Source organism: Pezoporus occidentalis, unplaced genomic scaffold, assembly GCF_034315485.1.
Source record: "Pezoporus occidentalis ecotype Australia unplaced genomic scaffold, CSIRO_AGI_Poc_V1 ctg132, whole genome shotgun sequence".
NCBI classification, from domain to species: Eukaryota; Metazoa; Chordata; class Aves; order Psittaciformes; family Psittacidae; genus Pezoporus; species Pezoporus occidentalis.
In genome coordinates this window covers 1,480,531-1,501,635 of record NW_026913126.1, presented here as the reverse complement: position 1 = coordinate 1,501,635, position 21,105 = coordinate 1,480,531, and the positions used below count along the sequence as shown (strand labels likewise).

At 38.4% G+C, this 21,105-nt stretch overlaps 1 protein-coding gene across 2 annotated transcripts in view; it reads left to right on the top strand.

Annotated features, from left to right (window-relative positions):
- GABBR2 (gamma-aminobutyric acid type B receptor subunit 2) overlaps nt 1–21,105 on the top strand; it is a 448,751-nt gene that overhangs the window by 26,424 nt on the left and 401,222 nt on the right. The window contains exon 2 of one of the 2 annotated variants that reach the window (XM_062608975.1): nt 8,600–8,828. The exons of the other annotated variant lie outside the window; for it this stretch is intronic. The gene's annotated coding sequence lies outside the window, so the exon portion shown is untranslated. The remainder of the gene's footprint in view (nt 1–8,599; nt 8,829–21,105) is intronic. 2 annotated transcript variants of the gene reach the window in all.

The following is a 21,105-nucleotide window of genomic DNA, read 5'->3' as shown; positions in this document are numbered from 1 at the left end:
ACCAGCAGGTCGAAGGAGGTGATCCTGCCCCGCTACTCTGCTCTCGTGAGACCTCACCTGGAGTATTTTGTGCAGTTCTGGTGTCCTCAACATAAAAAGGACATGGAACTGTTGGAACAAGTCCAGAGGATGGCCACGAGGATGATCAGGGAGCTGGAGCACTTCCCGTATGAAGACAGGCTGAGGAAGTTGGGGCTGTTCAGCCTGGAGAAGAGAAGGCTGCATGGAGACCTCATAGCAGCCTTCCAGTATCTGAAAGGGGCCTATAAGGATGCTGGGGAGGGACTCATTACTAAGGACTGTAGTGATAAGATAAGGGTAACAGGTTAAAACTTAAACAGGGGAAGTTTAGATTGGATATAAGGAGAAAATTCTTTCCTGTTAGGGTGGTGAGGCACCGGAATGGGTTGCCCAGGGAGGTTGTGAATGCTCCATCCCTGGCAGTGTTCAAGATCAGGTTGGACCAGGCCTTGGGTGTTATGATTTAGCGTAAGGTGTCCCTGCCCATGGCAGGTGGGTTAGAACTAGATGATCTGAAGGTCCTTTCCAACCCTAGCCATTCTATGATTCTATATAGGTATGTACTTGTTTGTACTGTTCAGATACTGTCAACTGTACTGTTGACCAGCTGCTTCGCAAGTTGTGCATTTATAATTTTTTTACTTTATTCTATTCATGAATCAGTCTCTTAATCTGGGAAATACTTTCAAGTCTGTGTGTGGTAATGGAGTGCCTGGATACCGTGTAGGCTTTTACTTGAGAGACCATCCATTTAGTGTGTGAGAATTAAACCCATTAATGGAAATCTATCTTTGCCCCTGCAGGACTGCTACCTTCCAGAATCTGCGTGCGTTACCTAATACATGTTTTCTTTACCTCCATTGTAGATTTCATGTTTGCCTAATTTTCTGCTTCCAGTGATGCTTCTAGCACTGTGTTCAGGCTGGGGTTTTTAATTGAGTATCTTCATTTTGCAGGATGCTTTTTCTAATTAATAATTTTGCAGCTTTGAAAATTTAATCTCATTATTTTCTCAACATATTTCTAAACTAAGTTCCTTGCTATTATTTCTTTGCCTTCATTAGTATTCTCAGGAGCACCCAGTTTAATAGCATCAGCAAATTTCCAGCAAACTAACCAGTTGTTTGTTCTTTCCATATAAAAATTAAAATGTTAAATGGGACTGTTCTAACACTGATCCTTTGACAGTTTAATCATAATCAGCTTTCCCAAACTTAGCATCACTGTGGTACTTCTGCCACAGTTCAGACTATCCCGTCACATGTATGTAATGGTATGTAATTAATTTGGTGAGATAATATAAAATGATATGCTAGATTTCAAATATTATAAGTGAGTTCAAGCTTAGTTTTCAATTAAAATTCCCACTTAGTGGGCAGATGCCTCAGGAAAGCAAGTACAGTAAAATCAAAATGCAATGCATAACAAATGAAATGGAAAATAGTGGATACAGTATTATAAACAGACATTAGAAAACTCAGTGACATGTCTACATATGAGCTGTAATCCATCATAAATATGAATGCAGGAGTAATAGAATGGGTTCAGATATAGGTGATGAGGCTGGTCAGAGGCCTGCTCATGCTTCAGTCAGAAAAGGCACTTGCACAACTGGGATCTAGTTGAATCCCCATGCTGCCTGATTTGAAAGAGGAGGTCAATCCAAAATCACATTCCAGGAGATTAACTCTATTGACTTCCCTTTAAAAGAAACCCACAAAACTGGTCATATTTGAGTGTTAGTCCATTATTTGTATCACCCAATGCATAATGCACATGGGAGTCACACCATCCAGCCAGTTCTGTCCTGTAGCAGTTCCTCTGATTTGCTTGCACTGATATATAAAATTGCTGCTCCTATTATGTAAAGGCTCCTACATGTAAAGGTTAGCCCAGCTCATCCTTTCCTTCTTTTGACTCAGGGTTGCCCAAACACAGCTATTTTAGAGCATAAGGAAATGTGGGAAAACTCTGGGACCTTGAAATGAAGCTGATGTCTTGGACACTTTCCACAGCATACTAGAAAAAATACAAATAGGAGAGAGCTCTGAAGTGAGTGCTGGAAGCAGTGAGGAAGGTGGTATGATGAATGGTCAGGAAGCTACTCTAATGCTTTCATTTAAAAATAGACTTAAAGTCTCTGCAGTCTTATTGCAGAATAAAACTTGAAAAGGCAATAGAAATGCATTCAGAAATCAAAAGGCAACCAAGCAATAAAAATTCATTATGATTAGGTTCAGTTTCATGGTATCTTGGAGCCTGACTCATGACTTTTGAACATCTGTAATGGATGATACTAGAAAAATATGAAAGAGATTCATAATGTGTAGCATTCAAGTAAGGACCATAGTACCTGTCAGCCCGTTTGCAGTGGAACCTAAATTCCTGCTCTTCTGTGTGGAGTAGATGTTTCTTTTATATTGTTCCACTTGACTTTGAAGAAATCTACCTTGTTAACAACTTCAAACTCATCTTAATGAATGTAGTTATCTATCCGAAACTCTATTTTGAGTTTCTTCTTCGTAATGGTAAGAGATTGAGCATATATTTCTTAAGAAGCTTTTAAATTTACCCCTGGTAACTGTGCAATTCATGTACGTCTGATAGTGCTAAAGCAGAAATATGCGTTGAAATTTTGTGTATGACAGAACAAGGAGTTTATAAACAAACTTCATAGAAGTTGGTCAGATAAAAGCCCTCAAAATTTCTGGAAACAGAAATGTAGTGTAATAGTGCTTCATAAACTTTGCTATAGTGAATGTATTTTATGGGTCAGTAAAAACACAGACAGATCCCTAAACTGAAAAACAACTCATAAATACTCCTTTTCAGTTCTAAACCATGGTACTTACTTAGAACTTTTTCCTCTATGTTCCTCCTATAGACTGAGAAGACTGGGCAGTTAGCAGTGGTGTCCTTCTGAAGCTGAGCAGCACTGGAGCGCTGATTTTGCGTAATGAGTATATTATTGCCCTGGAAGATGGGATTGAGTGCACCCTTAGCAAGTTTGTCAGTTATACCAGATTAGAGGAGTGGTTGATGACTGGAGGCAGGGCTCTATACAGAGGGAACCCAACAAAATCACGTTGGAAGGAACGAACCTGGAACTGTTGGGTATAAGACATGGACATAATGACAGGAGTACGGCAGAGGGTTACCAAGTGGGTTGGAGCACTTGATATAAAAACTTTAGGTTAACATTTCATTTCATAACTATATGTAAGGGAAGGCAAAACAGATTATATTTGGTGAGTCACTAGAATGAATGTAAAGTGCAACTACTATATTGAGCTATCATCTCTTCATCTTGTGGGTGATTTGTACCACTCACACATCTGTGAAGGAGACAACACAGAAGGGCATGAGCAGCTCAGGAATTTTCTGGACAGCACTGTTGATAACATCCTAACAACAAGAAGCAGCTCACAAGCTGATGAAGTACGGGCTAGTGAAGTGGACAGCTAGGTGAACTGAAAGCTGTCTGAACAGGTAGGCTCAAAATGCAGCGATCAGCAGCAGAAAGCCTAGCTGAAGATCATTCACTACCGGTGTACCCACGCATCAATACTGGGTCCAGTATTGCTTAACCTCTCAATTAATGATCAGGATGATGGGGTAGACTGTACCCTCTTGTTTGTGGATGTGGATACAAAACTGGGATGATACAAAACTTTGTGGATGTGGATACAAAACTGGGAGAAACACCAAGTGGGTGTGCTAGAGAGATCTTAACAGGGTGGAAAAATGGACAGACAGGAACCTCATGTAGTTTAGGAAAGGGAAGTGCAAAGTCCTACCCCCAGAGAACAATAACATCATGACCCTGCTTTGAGTATGGGGGTTGGACTAGGTGATCCCCATATGTCCCTTTCAACCTCATCCATTTTGTGATTCTCTGATTGTCTAGCAAGATGAGGTAAGTTGAGCCTGAGTGGGAAACACTGAAGAAATTTCAGGAATATCTGGGTGTATGAAGTGTTGGCAGACTGATAATTTCCTGTTTTTTCCATGGCGAAAACTGCTGTGTAAGAGGTTCATATGAGGATACCTGAATTTGCTGTTCAATAGGAAACCTGAAAGATAATTTAAATTGCTAAGGATTGAATATTTCACTTAACCATGTTAAAGAGTCAAAGTTATGCATGTTACCCCACTCCCTTCCCATCTTAAAATTAGAAAAGTCTTATTAATGTGAAATAGTAACACTTAAAAAAAACCTGAACACCTAACCAAATGGCAAGATAAGAGAGAAAAGTGCATAGGAAAGTGAATACAAGGAGGTACATTACATTCTTTTAATCCATATATAACTTGAATTCTGTAAGAATAGTAGAAATGAAAATGGATTGATGTTAATTAGTTAATGAGCAAACCTGCATTTTGCCAATATTAAAACCTGCATTTTGCCATAAATAATTTGCAAAAGCACAGTGAGATAAATGAGTTAATTGTTCACTACTCCTGCACTCAGTGTTGCAATATTTATCTGGCAGATAAACAAGTTCTCTTAATAACAGGTGGATGAAAAGCTCTCCCCAACAAAGCAAATAACCTGAGAAGAGTTCTGGGTTTCAGTGTGCCGTTAATTCCTCAGCCTGCTAGGGAAGTAGAGTATTTTTTGCCATTTTTAAAAGTCACTGAACACCTTAACATAACTGGAACTGGTCAGCGGTTGGGTTCATCTATTATATTAAACCTGACTCAAATGTCAATCTATATGTAAGCTTAACAGTGGTAGAATCACAGTTACTCATCATGAGGCTCCAAAAGGTTTTAAGGTAGAAGTTGGAATCTGAAGGAATGGCATTTCAGTGTAAAGGGAGATCATTATTACATATTTATTGTTTCTGGCAGTAATGGCAGTAGTACAAGTGGGAGTACTGGTAGTATGGTAGCAGCAGCAGCAGCAGTAGTATATTCTTACACAGCATGCAGTCCTGGGGAGAAGCAGTTGTCAAATTCCCCATCATCTTGAACCATCAGACAACTACTGTTCAGTTCTTCTGTACAGGGAAGCCCAAAATACAGGGCATGTGTTGGTTGGCAAGCAGGCGCTCAGGTGAATACTCTCATGGGCTTTCTCGTAGACCACAGAAGTCTACAGTTATACAGTGCTCTGCATATGGCAATGGTGGTGTCATCATCTGGTATAATTAGAGGTGAGATCTGATACCCTTGTGGGGCACTGGAGGATGATAACCTAAACAATGGGTTTACGCAGGTCTGGTAAGAACTTGCATAGGCAGTGTTTGGAGAGTGAAACACGTGCATCAATGAGACACGAAACAAGCACAAAATTGTGTGAAGGAAATCAAGCTGGTGTGACCAGAGCCTGAAAGTCTATAGGTGTATCCTGTCTGGAGAATGCCTGGTCCAAAACAGAGTCTGTGTGAACAGTGGCTGCTTTGCTTGCTTATCAAAGACTCCTTAGATAACAGGTCTGGTAACTGACTTTTGTTGGAATCCTGTAGCTTCAAGTTGCTTTTGCAGTAGGACTTCCATAGGTATTGAAGTGACTTGAGTAGTTTAGAGAATACATTTTAAATCTTTCTGAAAGTCGGGAACAGGCAAACTTGGGGCCATAATCTATGGACATTTCTGCTGGAATCTAAAATAAAAATGCAACATACTCTTCCTATTTGACATCTGCGCAGAAGTTCAGGACATGATCTGTAAATTTGTATTGATGTCTTTTCCTTGGTTTTAGCTGGGGGATGGAATTAAAATTTAATATGATCTTGATGAATTGGAGAAACAGTCTGGAAAATATAGGTACAATTCCACACAGATAAGTGCAGAGTTCCAGCTTTAGCAATAGACCAAGTCTGTAAGTCTTTGATGTGTGTAACTTAATTTGTCAGTTTTCCTCAGTTTTGGATAGGGTATTAAATATATCTTTGTTCATCACTGACAAGGAGACATATATTTTAACAAAAAGATATTTAGAGAGGGTTTGGAACCATCAGTTCTTTCTACACCAATTGTCTCATATTTACATTTGCTATAACACATCCCTAAATCTTAATTCATATATTTTTTAAGATGTCTTACTTTAAATGCACCTGAGTCTTATGAGAAATTGTCATCTGGTAAGAATAAAGACAAATAATGACATTCACTTAAATCAAAAGTATGCTTGAGAAGTGATCATATGAAGGACATACTTTTTTTTTCCTATGCTTCTCTACTTTATGGCTCATTTCTGCTGCTTTTTCTCAGTTCTTCAATGTTGTACACCTCATTCACTGAAGATCTGCATTTCTTCCTGTCTTACCATGCATGAATTCATGTATTAACATCTGGCAAATTCTGCCAGGTGTCGCTGAAATAGCTTCTTAGCTTCAGTGCTGGAGATAGTATATCAGCTTCAGATATACAGATTGCTGTGATGTTCTGTCCTGCTGCTTCTATATTCTTTATGTGCAGGGTGCTCTGTAGAGGAGCTGCCAAAGGAAGGGAAATGCCAGAGGTACAAATCTTCTTGCTGCATCACACAGAACAAACAACCCCCCATTCCCTCTCCTTTTTGTCTTGTGAAACAGCTAGGAAGAAGATCAAAAATTGTGGAATAGACCTCTCAACGTGTGGAACTTAAAGTATTAAATAGAGTGGGGTTTTATTGTGATAAGAGTAGTGAAATGTGGAAACCTCTTGAATCAGTTCATTTCTAAATCATTACAAAAAATCCACAGTAGGAGGCTATGCTTCTACCTATTCAGAGAGAGATCATCATTGCTGCACCTCCTTCTGTTCCTTTCACCTCTGACAGCAGCCCCCATGTTCTAACTCTGCTCCTATCTTGACATCCCTATTTTACACTGTATCTGTTCTCTAGTTCTTTCTTTCCTTCTCAACACCTTTTCTTTCACACACAGTGCCATTTCACTTTGCCCTTGTAATTAGCCAAATGATTATCTATGAGGTTTTATATTCTGTACATAAAATTAATATCAGGAAATTAGCTTGTTGCTTAGACAGCCCCAGTGCCCTGCAACAGCCTGCCGGATTAGTCACTTGGAATATTACCGTAAATATTGATTGCTGTGATACTCCTAAATGGAATACAAATTTATGTACTTTATCTTCTCATGACAATAGTAGTCTTAAATTATGCTTTTGAGCGTACTTTATTTTATCATAGTTTATTTTGGGTAAACGGCTTTCTCATATAAATAACATCATTGTTCCTCCAGCCAGCCTGGCTGTAGGGTGGAGTTGTAAATATTAGAAGACATGGCATCACTGAAATCAGAGGTTTTGCTGCAGTAGTGATCAGGTAGTGATCTCCCAGTTGAGGATATTCTGACAATACATTTTTATGCTTACCACTCAGGAAGATGGTTATTCAGTTCATTAATCATTTGATAAAAATTACATGCAACGTGCGGAGGTAGCCTATTCCGTATGTAACAGACTGCAAAATGTTACCTCTTTGCTGCTGACAGAGGATCCAGGTTAACATTTGGCATGAAAATGCCAAAGGAAGTGGCTGATCTTTAAATCAAAGGACACAGAAAATTTCTGGCAACAGAAGGCTGCTTTTGGATGATCGTGTATTAGAGTTAAAGCAGGGACTTACTTAAAAATTCACAGTCAGCCAAATAAGCAAATAAATATGACAGATGTCATGTTGAAATCAGCTTCAGGCACTTGACTTAAATTTTATAAAATATGAGATGGAGGGAAAAAGCAAAGTCATTGTGAAAGGCTTTCGCATGTCTTGGTGAAGAGAGGAAAATCGAGAGCAAGCATTATACTAACAGAAAGTAGAGTTAACATAGAGGGTTAACCCTAGGAGCTGCTGCACATTTTACACATCAGCAGTTCTGCAGGAATTCAGGCAAACAAAAGTGACATTACTGCTTTTGTGGTAAGTTTTCACATCCCGCAGATTTTTCTCAAGAAATTGTAATAGCATCGCTGCTGTTTAAAAAGTTGTGTGATCTTTGGTACAGTATAGTATAATAAAACATGTAGCCTAGCCTCTCTGCAGATCTGATTAAAAAAAAAAGTCAACAATGGGTACTTTGATGTATGCAGCATGGTGTCAGAAATGACATGAAATATATACAACCTTAGACTTGGCAACCTCCATTTCAGTATTCTTGGCAGATACGGTAGACAATATGCTCCCTGCTTGTATTTTTTCAAGCTCCTTGATTTGTGTATATTTAATTGCACACTATCAGAAGGTTATCGAACCTAATGTTGTACTTATTTTTCTCTTGCCTTTGGAGTGATGAATCGGGGATGGAGGAATGGGAAAGCAAATGAATTGGTCCTTCTGCAATCTGAAAGAATGTTGTCTACTATCCATTTGTACCCTGGGAGGAGAAAACATTCCCTCACCATACAGAATCTGATCTCCACAGTCTATTGAGCTGATGGATCCATCAAATAGTTTTTCTTTATTTACTGGGAAAGATGCTAAATATTTCTGATTTAAGTCTGTACTCTAAATTTATGTGTTGATTCTGATATGCCTAGAATAGGTGTTGTCCATGCAATACATTAGCACAAAGCAGACAACATAGCTTGTCAATCACACTGATATGCATGTTAATCACTACTTTCCTAGATTCCTTGTCATCCACAAGAAATGCCTTGATGGCATTGGAACCAGCGGCATCAACACCAGTACAACATCCAACTCAACATGCTGTCAAAAACCCTTCTCATCTTCCTGCAGCTCTTGCTCCAAACACTCCTTCCCCTTCCCCCCACACAACAAGATCCTGATGTGAGATCACAGGACAAGACCAGGCATCCACGCATCAGGTCAAGAGGAGATGTAGGAGAGGCATCAGGTATGAACAACCCTCATGCGATAAACCCCCCTTTTTCTAATTGACATTTTTGTGTGCCACGTTCATCACAGATGGATTAGCTGCCATAGCTGAGCAGACTCAAAGTCTACCTGAACTGTGCCTGTGAGCTGGTTGGCTCCACCAGGAAAGCGACTCCAGGCTACAGATCTTGCACTTCATTTCTCTAAGCGGAAGCCAATTGCAGCAGTTAATGTGATGGTACTGAGGGTGTGTCCCTGTCTCCCTGGCATGGAAATGAATGGAGACTGTATTGCTACTAGAGACTGATGTGTCACAGTGGGGCACAAGGCGCAGTTGCCTTCTGTTCTGCCTCACGCTTGCTTTAAAGGCCCTCATAATCATGTGCTCCACAGGACTCTCTCACTTCTGTTGACTGCTACATTTCCTCACCTTCTTTTTTCTCCAAAATAAGCCTTCAAGTCGATCTGTAGGCTGGTTGAAAGAGCATCAGCTTCATCCTCTGGGAAAAAAAAAATCCAGGAGGTGCCACTTGAATTTTTTTCCGTATTTAATCAGATATAGTAATGCAACAGCATTAACTCCGTGAAGCATAATTTAATAATAACTTACATTCTGTAGTGCGTTTGATCCAGCTGTCTGAAAACACTTTAAAATATTAATACATTAAATTTAACACTGTCCCTCTTGTGAAGTAGGTAGGTATTATAGCCTTAATTTTACAGATGAGAAAACATGGGTGCAAAGAATTTAAATGCCTTGCTCAAGGTCAAACGAGAGATTCCTGCTAGAACTAAGAAAATGAGAAGAAGGAGGAACAATGTGCTTCTATTAGCACTGCAGCAATCTGTCCTGCTGCTAGCTTTTAATGGAACAAAATGTGTGCATCATTGAAATCTACATACATTAACAGTTTATTTACCTTCATAGGTGTAACAAGACAGTAGTGTATATGACTTCATAATCAATAACATAATTATAAATTGAGAGAGTGCATCAGAGTGAGGAGTAGACCAAAAATGACATTTTGACCAGCAAGTTTGTTCTTGTTTTTTAAGTTTTGCACCCTAATCATCTATAGCATTACTATTTTTTCTTGTTTCTTTCATAAAATTGTTGGTTTTGAGAAATAAAGGCACTAAATAAGTAAATGTGCAACCATTGCAGTGGCTGACACAGGTTAATATGAGTCTGGACTGCTGTTTCTGGAGATGAACACAAAACCCGTTCCTTGGAATTCCTGCAGTGGTGTTAAAAGAAAAATGAACTATAGGGAGGTAGGAAGTTGAGATTAAAACTTGATTATGGAAGGCTGTCCTGACTTTGGGGGTTTGCCATAAGAAAGAAGAAGGTCTGGAGCACCGTTAGAGGCTGCTTTGCAAGAACAGGGACCTCTGAGACCTGCCTGTGTAGGGCTGGAAGTGTTAGCCAGAATAGAGGATGCAAAAATCAATTTTTAGTTCAGGACTTTCCAGGGTAAGTTTCTGATCAAGAATACCAGTCAAGGAAAAGCCATGCCACGGGTCTTATAATTTGAAAGAGCCTGAAGTAGGGTTTCCCCATGGTATTCAGAAGTAGTGCTGATGGGTGTGTGTAGAGACGTTACTTGTAGGTTGCAGAAGAAGGCTGATAACAACAGCATCAGAGGAAGTGGGCTGAGAAGTGACCTGCCAAAGTATCCAAGTCACAGCAGAGGCAGGTTGTCATACAGCAAGAAGCCAGTACATGGACAAAAAAATGATGATGCCAGTCTCAGGATAGTAGGTAATAAAAGATCCTTGTTTCTCTGTTGTCTATTTCTAGCCCTACAGTATCCCTTAGGTCTGCCTCTTGCAGTGCATTGGGATGGTACCTTTCTGACTATGGCCACTTGGGCAGATACAAGGATGGCTTTCCGGCCACTTTACTCTGTAAGCCTGAGCACTTTTCTTCAGAAGAGCAGGTCAAGTCTTCATGCAAAGCAGGTCATAAATAAAGTTTATTTAAAAATAATGAGGACTGAAAATAAAAACCAAAATATTTTAGTAAGTTTTAGGTTTATGCGTGAGAAAGTTACGGTAAAAAAATGGCTTATATGATCCACAGAGCTGAAGTCAGTTTTCGATTTCTTTAGTGCTATATTGTCCCCAGTGCATAGGATAGAGTGTGCATGTGTAATCTAACTTCTGTTCTCCCTGGAGCCAAACAAGTGAAATTCTCCTAAAGAGATTGTCTTGGTGGCCCTGGAAAATCACTTTCTTCTCTTCAGTTGTTTCATCTCGTTACATGGATGAATATATCCCAGAAGCACTGGGAAATTTCTGATTTTCCTCCCTCCTTTTCCTGTAATCCGTTGCCACCAGTCACTTCCATAAGAGCATATTGGTTTGTTGTCAATTTGCCCAGCTTAATCTATGTAAATACATATAAATGCTTTTAACTGTACTCTCTTTCCACTTAGTTTCTTCTGACAGTCTCTGCATTTATTCTGATTTGTGTTGCATGCAGCTCTGTTCCCAAGTTTTGACTAGATAGGAAGGTTTATCCTGTATATCTCTGCTGCTACTTGATACTTGCAAATTCCGTATGTCTTTGAAGCAGTGACTCTTGCATTCATTTGTCCCTGTAGAGAGGTTTCAGATCTCTTTAGGAAACATGAGCAAAACCCTTTGTCAAACAAAAGTCCTGCTAGGTTGATTTTCCCTTGTTCTCTGTGGAGGAGAGGACCATAACAACATAATACTCCAATAGAAGATACAGTCTGACTGCATACACAGCAATCACAGCAATCACAGTTCTTACTTCCTAGCTGGAAGGAGTGAACTCCCAGCTCCTCAAGCCAAAAGGCAAAGGCTGTGTTTCTGTCCAGAAAAGTCCCAGCAGTGGGATAGCAGAGGTGGAGGAGCTGGAGAGGAGTAATAATCCCAAGTTAGGACCTCAGTTAAATTTCTAGTTATTGTTCACTCTTTTTTCTGTGTATTTTTTTTCATACCTATTCCCATTTGTTAGTCTATCATATGGTGCTCCACCAATGTCATTTGCCCACAGTCACATGGACATCTCACTGTTCCTAGTCATGTAAAAACCCCTCAGGCTAGGTCCAACTTCCCTAAATCTTCCTTCCTTCTCAGCCCCAAATCCCTGGTAGAGCAGGAGAAATGAGAGGCCTTCCTTCTGTCTTCATGTAGCTAACAAATACTCTGTCCTAAAATAACCTTATTCCAGGAGTTGCTTTGTATTGGTGCTCCTGAACAGTACTTCACAGTGTCTTGGATTTAGGGTAGCATGTGCCCTTGTGGTACTATTGATGAATGGATAGTAAGAAACTCTAGTTAAAATGAAGCAAAACAAAAACCTCCTCAAACCAGCAAGAAAGAACAAAGAAGTCACCTATGCCTTGCCTCTTGCCTCATTGAAAGAGACAACTATTTGCTTCCTGCTGGAGGTTTATGTTTAATGTAGACAGATGTGTGACTGATTTGTATGCTGTGCTAGTTGATGATGGAGGAACTGAAGCCCCAAGCCCAAGGTAGTATTTTCATGTGTGTGAAATAGAATTTTTGTTTGTGTGAAAGGTTTTTATAATCTGATCTGCATAGATTGGCTTAATTTGTATCGATTTTTATAAAAAAGTTTGTTCAACAAAGGACATTTCCTCAGCAACTAGCTTTAAGTCCTACATCTGCGTAGAAATGGCCTTTATCTTGGAAAGTTACAGAAAATAATATCTGAATAAAAAACGAGAGGGTTGCCAGATTGCTGCTTAGACATTCCAAGTGTTTCTTTACCCTTAAGACTAAAGAAAGGGGCAGAGACTAGATACGGCAGCCAGAGATTTATGCAGAGGCATTTGCTACGTTGCCCTCATGTACTTTTTTTGTCATTTATAATGCACTTAATGGTGTATTATCTTCTCACCAATACATTGATCTGTCAGAAGATAATAATAATAGTATGGTATGTGCACCATATATAGTGTACTATATTGTAGCATTTACTATAAAATGAAGTTATAGTAGTATAAAGTAATAGTGAGAGACTTCAGACCTTCAAGCACCTTTAAGGAAGGAGTTTAGAGTATTTTTTACTTTCTTGATGTACGTGTGAACTAATACAGAAAGATGGCTCAAAGGTGGCTGTTCTGTTTTTGACCGGAACAAGGTTTCCTTTTGTATGCAGTTAGAATTCTGTATTTTGGAGCATGTATGGTCTATAAAATGTTGTAATTTTAAAGTCAGGTATTACAGAGGCAAAATAGAAATTTATTTATGAGGTAGGGGAACTTCTAATTTCTCAGTCACTCAGGGATGAGCTCATGATGGAAAGACAAGGGAAGAACATGGGTAATCCATTGGTTGTCAGAAAGGATGTATTGTCCAGACCAAAAACTCAGGAAAACAGAAGGCAAGCCTGACAGTACCAGCAGCCTCCAAAACAATCTACATCATTGTACCTTCTTACAAATGAAAATCTTTCCAGGAACACTTTGTTCTGTGGAACAGAACCTCTGGGGACAGTAGGGTTCTCCTTTGCAGTTTCCTTTGTGCAGCTTTCTCCAGGTCTGTTTTGTGGGCTAAACCTGGATCTTCTGACATCAGAAGTATAACCTCTGTGTGTTGCTAGAAGATCAATTACATCAGCAGGTCACAGTGGTAGGCTCTTGCCTGTTCATCTGTCAGCAACAGAAAACTTGTCCGTTATCTTTCTATTTTAGGAATGTCCATTATGTCTTTTTAGAGAATGCATGTTTTGATCTTGATCTGAGAATATTTTCTGAGTAGTTCAGTGTGATTCTAAAACTGAAGTCTTTTTAGTCAAGCTCTTTGCCAAAGGGAAACCTTTTTGTCAGTTGTTTTCTGCTCTTTTGGGAGCAATTTCAGTGGAAGCAAGGTGTACCGTGGGCAGAAGTTGTCCTTTCCACAGGCTTCTCTTCAGTCATTGTTTGCTGGCTGCTGGCTGGATTGCAGAGATCTAAGTCCAGACACGCAGATGATGTGGACATAGAGCTGGTTTTCAACATTTTTCTCATCCTGCTATTTTGGTGTAATTCAACTCTAATTTCAGCAAATGTATAAGAAAGATAAATTCTTTTACAATGTGGAAATTATAATAAAGCTTAGATCAAAGGTTTTGGCAGAAGATGGAAGAGTGGTTTTGGCAGGCATTGTAGCATAATGACACCTCAGAGATTCATTGTCCTATGCTCTGTTCTCAAGGAATATGTTATTTATCAACAATAGCAATTTTTTGTGGTTTTTTTTTTTTTAATTGACCAATTATTAATAATTTCATTATATGTTACCAGATCCTGGTATAATTTTGTATTTGCACAGGCTTAACAGTCCATGTATGCTTTTGCTTTCAAGATGGATGATTTAAAATACCAAGTTTAGTGGTTTTGCTCAGGCAGTAAGAAATGCAAAATGACATGTAATGTTTGACAATTAAGGGAACACTGTCACAAAATTAAACGGCAATAATTTCAAATGCAATAGGAAATTTGATTCAAAATATTCTCCTCTTCTTGCAGAAAGACTGATGATCCTGGGTAGGAAACCATGTAAAAAGTATTTTTGCATGACAGAATTTGTTCCACATAACAATATTTTACTTTTCCCCTGACAAGTTCTTTGAAGATGCCTATTTTAATGACTGTTGAAAATCTATTGAAGATCTGGAAGATAATCAGCATTAACAAACTTGCCTCCTCTGTACTTTTGTAGGATTGTCACATACAATCTTAATTTGCCACAGGCATTGTATGTTTATTAGAAGTGACATTTTCCCATTTTCCTCCAAGCAGATGGCTCACATGTGCAGAAAAAACTATGTGAGAGAACAAAGACTGTCTGTGATGCCTTAACACTCCTCAGTACCAATATTTCTGAATTTTTGTCAAGTGAAGACCTGAAACGAAGTCTTCCTATTCTACCTGTGTGGCAAAAGCTAAAGCAACATGAACTGCCTGCATAATTCCTTGGTAGCTTATTTTCAGATCGAGCACTTCATCTGTGTGTGTATGTGTAGGCATATACATGTATGTACATACACATTCTTACTCTCACATGCTTGACAGTATTTTTTTCCCCCAAATCCACATTTGCTAACCAGAGAATGGGCTAAATCTCTATTATAGCCTATTTCTGTCTTTTATTATTAAGATCAGATGTAATGTGTATATTAAGCTTGATCATTTTATCCTGGACATTTGCTTTACAAATTTAATTTAACACAGATAGGCTTTTTTTGAGCTACACTACGTAAAGTCTTATGCACGCACAAGAGGAATTAGTGAGATTAATGTCTGTGAGCACTCTGCAGGGGATGCAACACACAGTAATAATTTGGGTCACAATGCCTTATAAAGTCAATGGCAGTAAGAATTTTTAGCATAAATTTAGGGTGATATATCATTCAAAAAAGTAAAGCTTTTTGGACCCTAGACCCAGTAAGTATCACCAGCAGATCATAAAAGTTTAATTCACACCTTCTTCTGGAAAATCCACTCATCTTTCTGGGAAGAGTTTGCCAAAAGTGCGTATAGCCAGATTAGTCTCTTACATGGATGACTAAGTGTAAACAAGGGACTTAATGCTAGCCTGTAGGTCATACATCAGAGCTAAGAAGTTCAAATACAAGACCTTAATTTCTTTGCCTCTTTCATAGCTAATCTAATGTTGTACGCACACCAGGTGTGTGTGTCTAAGGGATATTAGCAGTATTGAACATTATTTTTTTCTTTGGATATCTTCAAGCAAATAACAACAAAATTGATAAGAAATGTTAATTTCTGGTGAAAACATGACTAGAGCATACGCTCTTTGCAGAGTCAAGAACTTGCTCGTTTAGTTTTCATACATTCATTTGGAATGCTTTATTTGCTTCAAAAGGATTAATCTTAATAGCTTTAAAAATGAAAGTCTAAAACTAGCAGGAATTGTTGGCTTAGGACCTACAACAGGGAATTAGTGGCTTCCCACTCACCACTAATGAGTGGATTTTTTTTTAAGCTCTGTTTATTTATAAGCACTGATGAGTACAAATTCTTTTTAAACAAGGTATTTTAGGGAACCTACTCTGCTTGAATTAAAAAAATATTCAACAGCCATATTAACAAAATGCTTCTTGCCCAAATGGCAATATAACTTCGTCTCACATTAAAAATGCAGCATGCTTAAAGAAAAAATATCTAAATTTTTAGTAACTTCTGAATAGGTGTCTCCAAAATAAATCTTTTCTTATCCTCAGGTACTTTTTTGGGGGCAGCCTAAGGTACAAGTACATACTATCATGCACTGTCATTCTGTGTACAATATACTACATAAAGATTCCAGAAAGTTAATATTTAAGGTGATCAGTAAAGGTATTTGCTGAGATTGAAGACTGCATGCCTTAAGAATATTAGGGAGAAAAAAATATTCAGGTTTTGGGATAGCGTAAGTGTTCCCTGTAAAAGCTTCCTTTAAAACACCAGTGTTATTCCTTCTACATGCTGTCAAAAAGAAATCTGAACAGAATAAAACCAGACTAATAGTGGAGTGTATTTCAATATACAAGAACAGAAGTGAATGTTTTTGTCCTTTGGGAACTGACCAGTAACACTCTTGCTGTAGGTTTTTCTTGCAGATTTCCAATTTTGAATCCACAGTGTGTAAGAGACAACTAGTTAGGCAGACTTAAGACCTTTTCTTTTTTTGTTCTTCCTCAACCTCAGGTTTTATTTTAAAATTTCATTTTTCAACATTGTGATGAAATTTTCTTTTCCCTATAATGTTTCAATCTTCTTGACTTCATGCTTCATGTTTTTTCCATCTTCAGTTTCTGCTTTTCTAATTTTCAGCCATGATGTTCTTTTCCACTATTCGTGGAGACTTGGACTGCCTGTGTAAGTTTCAGGTGAACTCAGTTACCCTGAACAACCCCCAAAGACCCAGGCTCTTTTGTTGCTGCTTTTGCAGACATGCTTTTTTGTTAGGCTGGGATTCTTAAATAAGGCCTTCCCTGAATCTTTCTTTACATACCTAACAGTCCTAAAAACCAAATTACCTTTCACCAGGAAGCGGAACTACACGGCTCTGGCCATCTGCTGCTGCTTAGCAGGGGAGCGGTTGTGGTCTTAGAACAGCGTGCCAGAAAGGTCAGCTAGTTTCAGTTGCTCAGATTACTCCATTGACAGGTTGACCTGTAATTGTCATTTTCCTCTGTAACATATTAAAAGTCAGTTACAGTGGGTAATTATTTGCTCCATTATCTTTAAGATGGAGGTGGGATAATTTACTGCATTCCTGTTCTGTACTAGCATTGCCTATCAGATTAATTTGGGGCGAAAAATTACACTGTGATAAAATGTGGCATTAAGTAGATGCTCCAGTTCCTGCATCATGCAAGTGGATATCTCATTCTGTGTTTCTGAAGAGATATACACTATAAAAATGTTTTCCCATTGGTGTTTTTGCTAAAATATGTATACATCTTCTGCATACACAGAGGAGCTGATTGTTGTTTGTCACTGACAAAGCTGTATCTCGGGGAGATAAGGCTCCAGATCATTATGGAAGATATATAGCATAATTATATGTATAAAACATGTTAGTTATGTATTATGTGTTTACTATATGGACATTTAAAAAAATAGCGCATACTACCAGAAAGTACTGAAAGGTGTTGCTGCCTGACCGGAAGACGATGCCGAGCGTGTCATTGAAATAATTTTGGTTAAAATTGCAGTGTTTGAAAAATAAATCTATAGAAATGTATGGAAAAGGAACCACTTACACGCAACATGCAATTGTGTGAATATCTGCAAATGTAGCACAATTTTTTTTCCTTGTTTGTCCCTTGGCAGTTTCCAGCTGAACAGCTATGCATCAGACTCCATCATTATGTCTGGCAGCTGCAGTGCAACATGGTTTTAGAACTCTCTGTGATTTCAGCAGTGAAGCACAGCAAGCACTTTATTAGCCAAATAAAAGTAAAAAAGTCCCAAAACTTGAACTATTTTCTGTATCTGTGGTAATGGTGCGCAATAAGGCAGGAAGCCTTCATTTACATTGCTGTTACTGACAGCTCGCAACAACTTGCCCAGTTCTGAGTTGCCTGATTCATACAGCATCAGCTCCCTCTCCTAGCACCGCTTTTTCCTCAGCTCTACCCATGCTTCTCATACAATAGCCAGCTTCCCTAAGATTTATTTTCTGAATCTCAAATGCCAAGATGCTAGAAAGAAAAAAATAGTACAAAAATGATAAGAAAGTGTCCATCTTGTAGACACGGTTTCTTTCAGATTCCTTGAAATGGTGACCTTGCTGGATGCCCCAAGATGATTAGATCCTTTCCTTATCTCCCTCAAAAGTGTATTTTCATATGTATTAATAGCATTGCTTTCACTGTACTATGACATGAAAACTGGATAGCCTGGACCCTCAAGTAGTTCATAGAGAGGCTAAGTGATTTGGAAAAGCAGCAGCAAGTTCAGGAGGAGTGGAGCAGATGACAGATGCTAGACAGAGAGGGTTCTGAAACATGCTTTCTTCAACCTTTAGTACTGCTGGTATGAAGGTTTTTGCTGTGTACTTAATTTTTTTTTGTTTCAGGGGGTAGCATGTGGGAAATATATGAAGAAATGATAGACCTATTCCTTGCTTCTTCAGAGACAGTGCATAAGCTGCTTATTTTTCTAGCCTTTTTTATCAATAGCAAACATACACTGTTTGGATTTATGCTAGTGGGTTCTTCCATTGTTTTGTTTTAGCTAAAGATCTGAGTAGCATATAGCTGGCAAAGCCATGATGGACCTGGAGTGAAACATAATTCATGCCTCCCTCCATTTAAAAGGAAGAATGAAAATTAAAACAGTTGTGGGTAGAAAACAGAAAGGATAACTGGCTCTAAGTGTGTGAGTAGACCTGCTTATGCAAATCTCTAAATCAGTCTTCAGAGAAAGTACTACCATTGAAAGGTATAAATACATTTTAATTCTTTCTGAATGAACATCAATGTGAGGAGGTGTGTAACTCCAGTTTCAGTTCAGAACAATTTTATTCCATTTTAATTTTAAACATTTATTAAAGTTAGATAGCACTCACATTTCAAAGTACCTCTTTAGGGTTGGTCAAAGGTAAGGTACATTTATATTTCATGTGTAACTAGTCAGGCTCTGTAGCACCTTTTATGGATTTAAATATTCTCTTGGGTCCCTTCCTAATGAGCGCCATTAGATAAAAGATTCAAACAAAAGCTGAATAGACTTCAGCAAAACTGGCAGATGTGTACAGAAAATACTAAAAGATCTTTAAAGCAAAAGTACTTCAGTGGACATTTTCACCAGCTTTCTTAACGTATTTGCAAATAGGTGTTTGTAGCATACTTAACTTTTAGGTAGAAGTCTGGTTTAAAATCTGATAGTATTGGCTCTGTCCAATTTAGGTGTATACTTCATTAGAATCATAGACATGTTGGTTTGAAGGCACCTCAGAAGGTCACATACTCTAACTTCCCACTCCAAGTAGCTCTCTTGCCTGCACTCCAGTGGGTCATCACGGCTCAGTTTGCCAAACTTCAACAGCCTCCAGGGTATGGATTCCATATCCTTGCTAGGTCACCTGCTCCAGCACTGCTCCAGTGAAAATGTTATTCCTGATGTCCAACTAGATCTCCCATGCTGCAGTTTGCAGCTGTTGCCCACAGTTACAACATCTGCCAGGACTGTCACATTCGTAGCTCCTTTTCAAGTACTTTTATGTTGCCACACAGCCTGCTCTCCAGCAAACTAAACAAGCCCGGCTCCCTCAACCTCTCCACATGCTGGACTGTGTGCTCCAGGCTCCTGACCAGCCTGGTAACTGGGCTTTTGATTGAGACCCAAATCTGGATATTCTGCATACAGTGCCAAGTAGAAGAGAGTATCATCTTCCCTTGTTTAGTCTAATTACATCTAAATACATTACAGGCTAATTGCATCATGTCATAGTGTTTGAGAAATGTTTGAGAAATACGGTAAGATATTTTCTAAAATAATGCTGTTCTTAGAAGTTCCACAAAAAAAATGGGGTATACTTTTAAGAAGTCTTGCCAGCATAAACAGCACTATGCAGTCTGAGATACATGAGTCTTCTTTATCACAATATTAAAAAAATTACTTTAAAATGCAAGGCCTATTTTCCTAAAACTTAAGTTGAAATTCACGATTAGGCTGGAGAAGGGAGACAATATGGAAGGTGATTGCGGGCTAGTTTCATCTTTACTTTCTGGCGGTGGACTCACAAGATACACATCTCTTGCAGTGCTGTTTGCAGGGAGGACTGCACAGGGGAGATCTGTGAGCTCTCTGTGAGTGCAGAATGCCTTGTATCATTTCCAAAAGAGATGTTGCTATTCTCCACAAAGGTACTGAAGGTGATATGAGGGATTTGATTTACTGATACTTTTGACATCCATTTTGGGTTGTCTAATTAAATCATAATATTATTAAAAATTGTATTTTTAAAGCAGAGATGATTCATTGCTCAAAAAATAGTAATTGCAGAAATCCATCTTAATTGCATACAGTACACATTATAATTTTTAAGGATATAAAGGAAACAGTAGATGCATCCTATCACAAACTTTGTAAAACGTGTAAACTTCTATGTATAAATTGTATTATTTGAGGAGATTCTCTTCTGTGCTTCTGATCTCTTGATTTTCTTTGTAGTCCTTTGTCCAGTTTGACATTTACCACAGCTCTCATTCTAATAAAAAGTGGAAACATATTTCCTGTTTTGCTTGCTTTTTCTTTCATTTCAACTTCACAAGATATTGGTTTTCTTTAGAAATGTATTGTGAACAACCAGATCATAACTGGTTTTTAAATGAACACAACTTGGCATAAAGAGGCAGTGTCAAATCTGTTTGTAATTACACAACAGGTTAGGAATTGATACCACAAATGCTAAATTTTTTAATCTTATGATAACAAGCAGGGTCCTAAAAAGAGAACTTTTTCATATGATGTAACTTTAGTAATCAAAAAAGTGTTCCTATCCCAGAGATCTCATTCTCTTGGTACAAGATGTATGATAACAGCTAAAAAAAATACTCATGTTCTTTATAAACTGTTGCTGGAAAGCATTCTAATGGAAGCATCTAACACTGAGTCTCTTGCCTGCGTGACTGCTAGCTTTTTAACGATTTTTGTTTAGGAATAATTTACTGTGAAGTAAAATATCAGTGAGTCAGTAGCTATGAATTTACCTGTGTTTCTGTAAAAGTTATTACACTGTTGATTCCATCTGAAGATCATATGATTTTATTTTAAAGCTTCTGCTTCCCCCAGGCTACC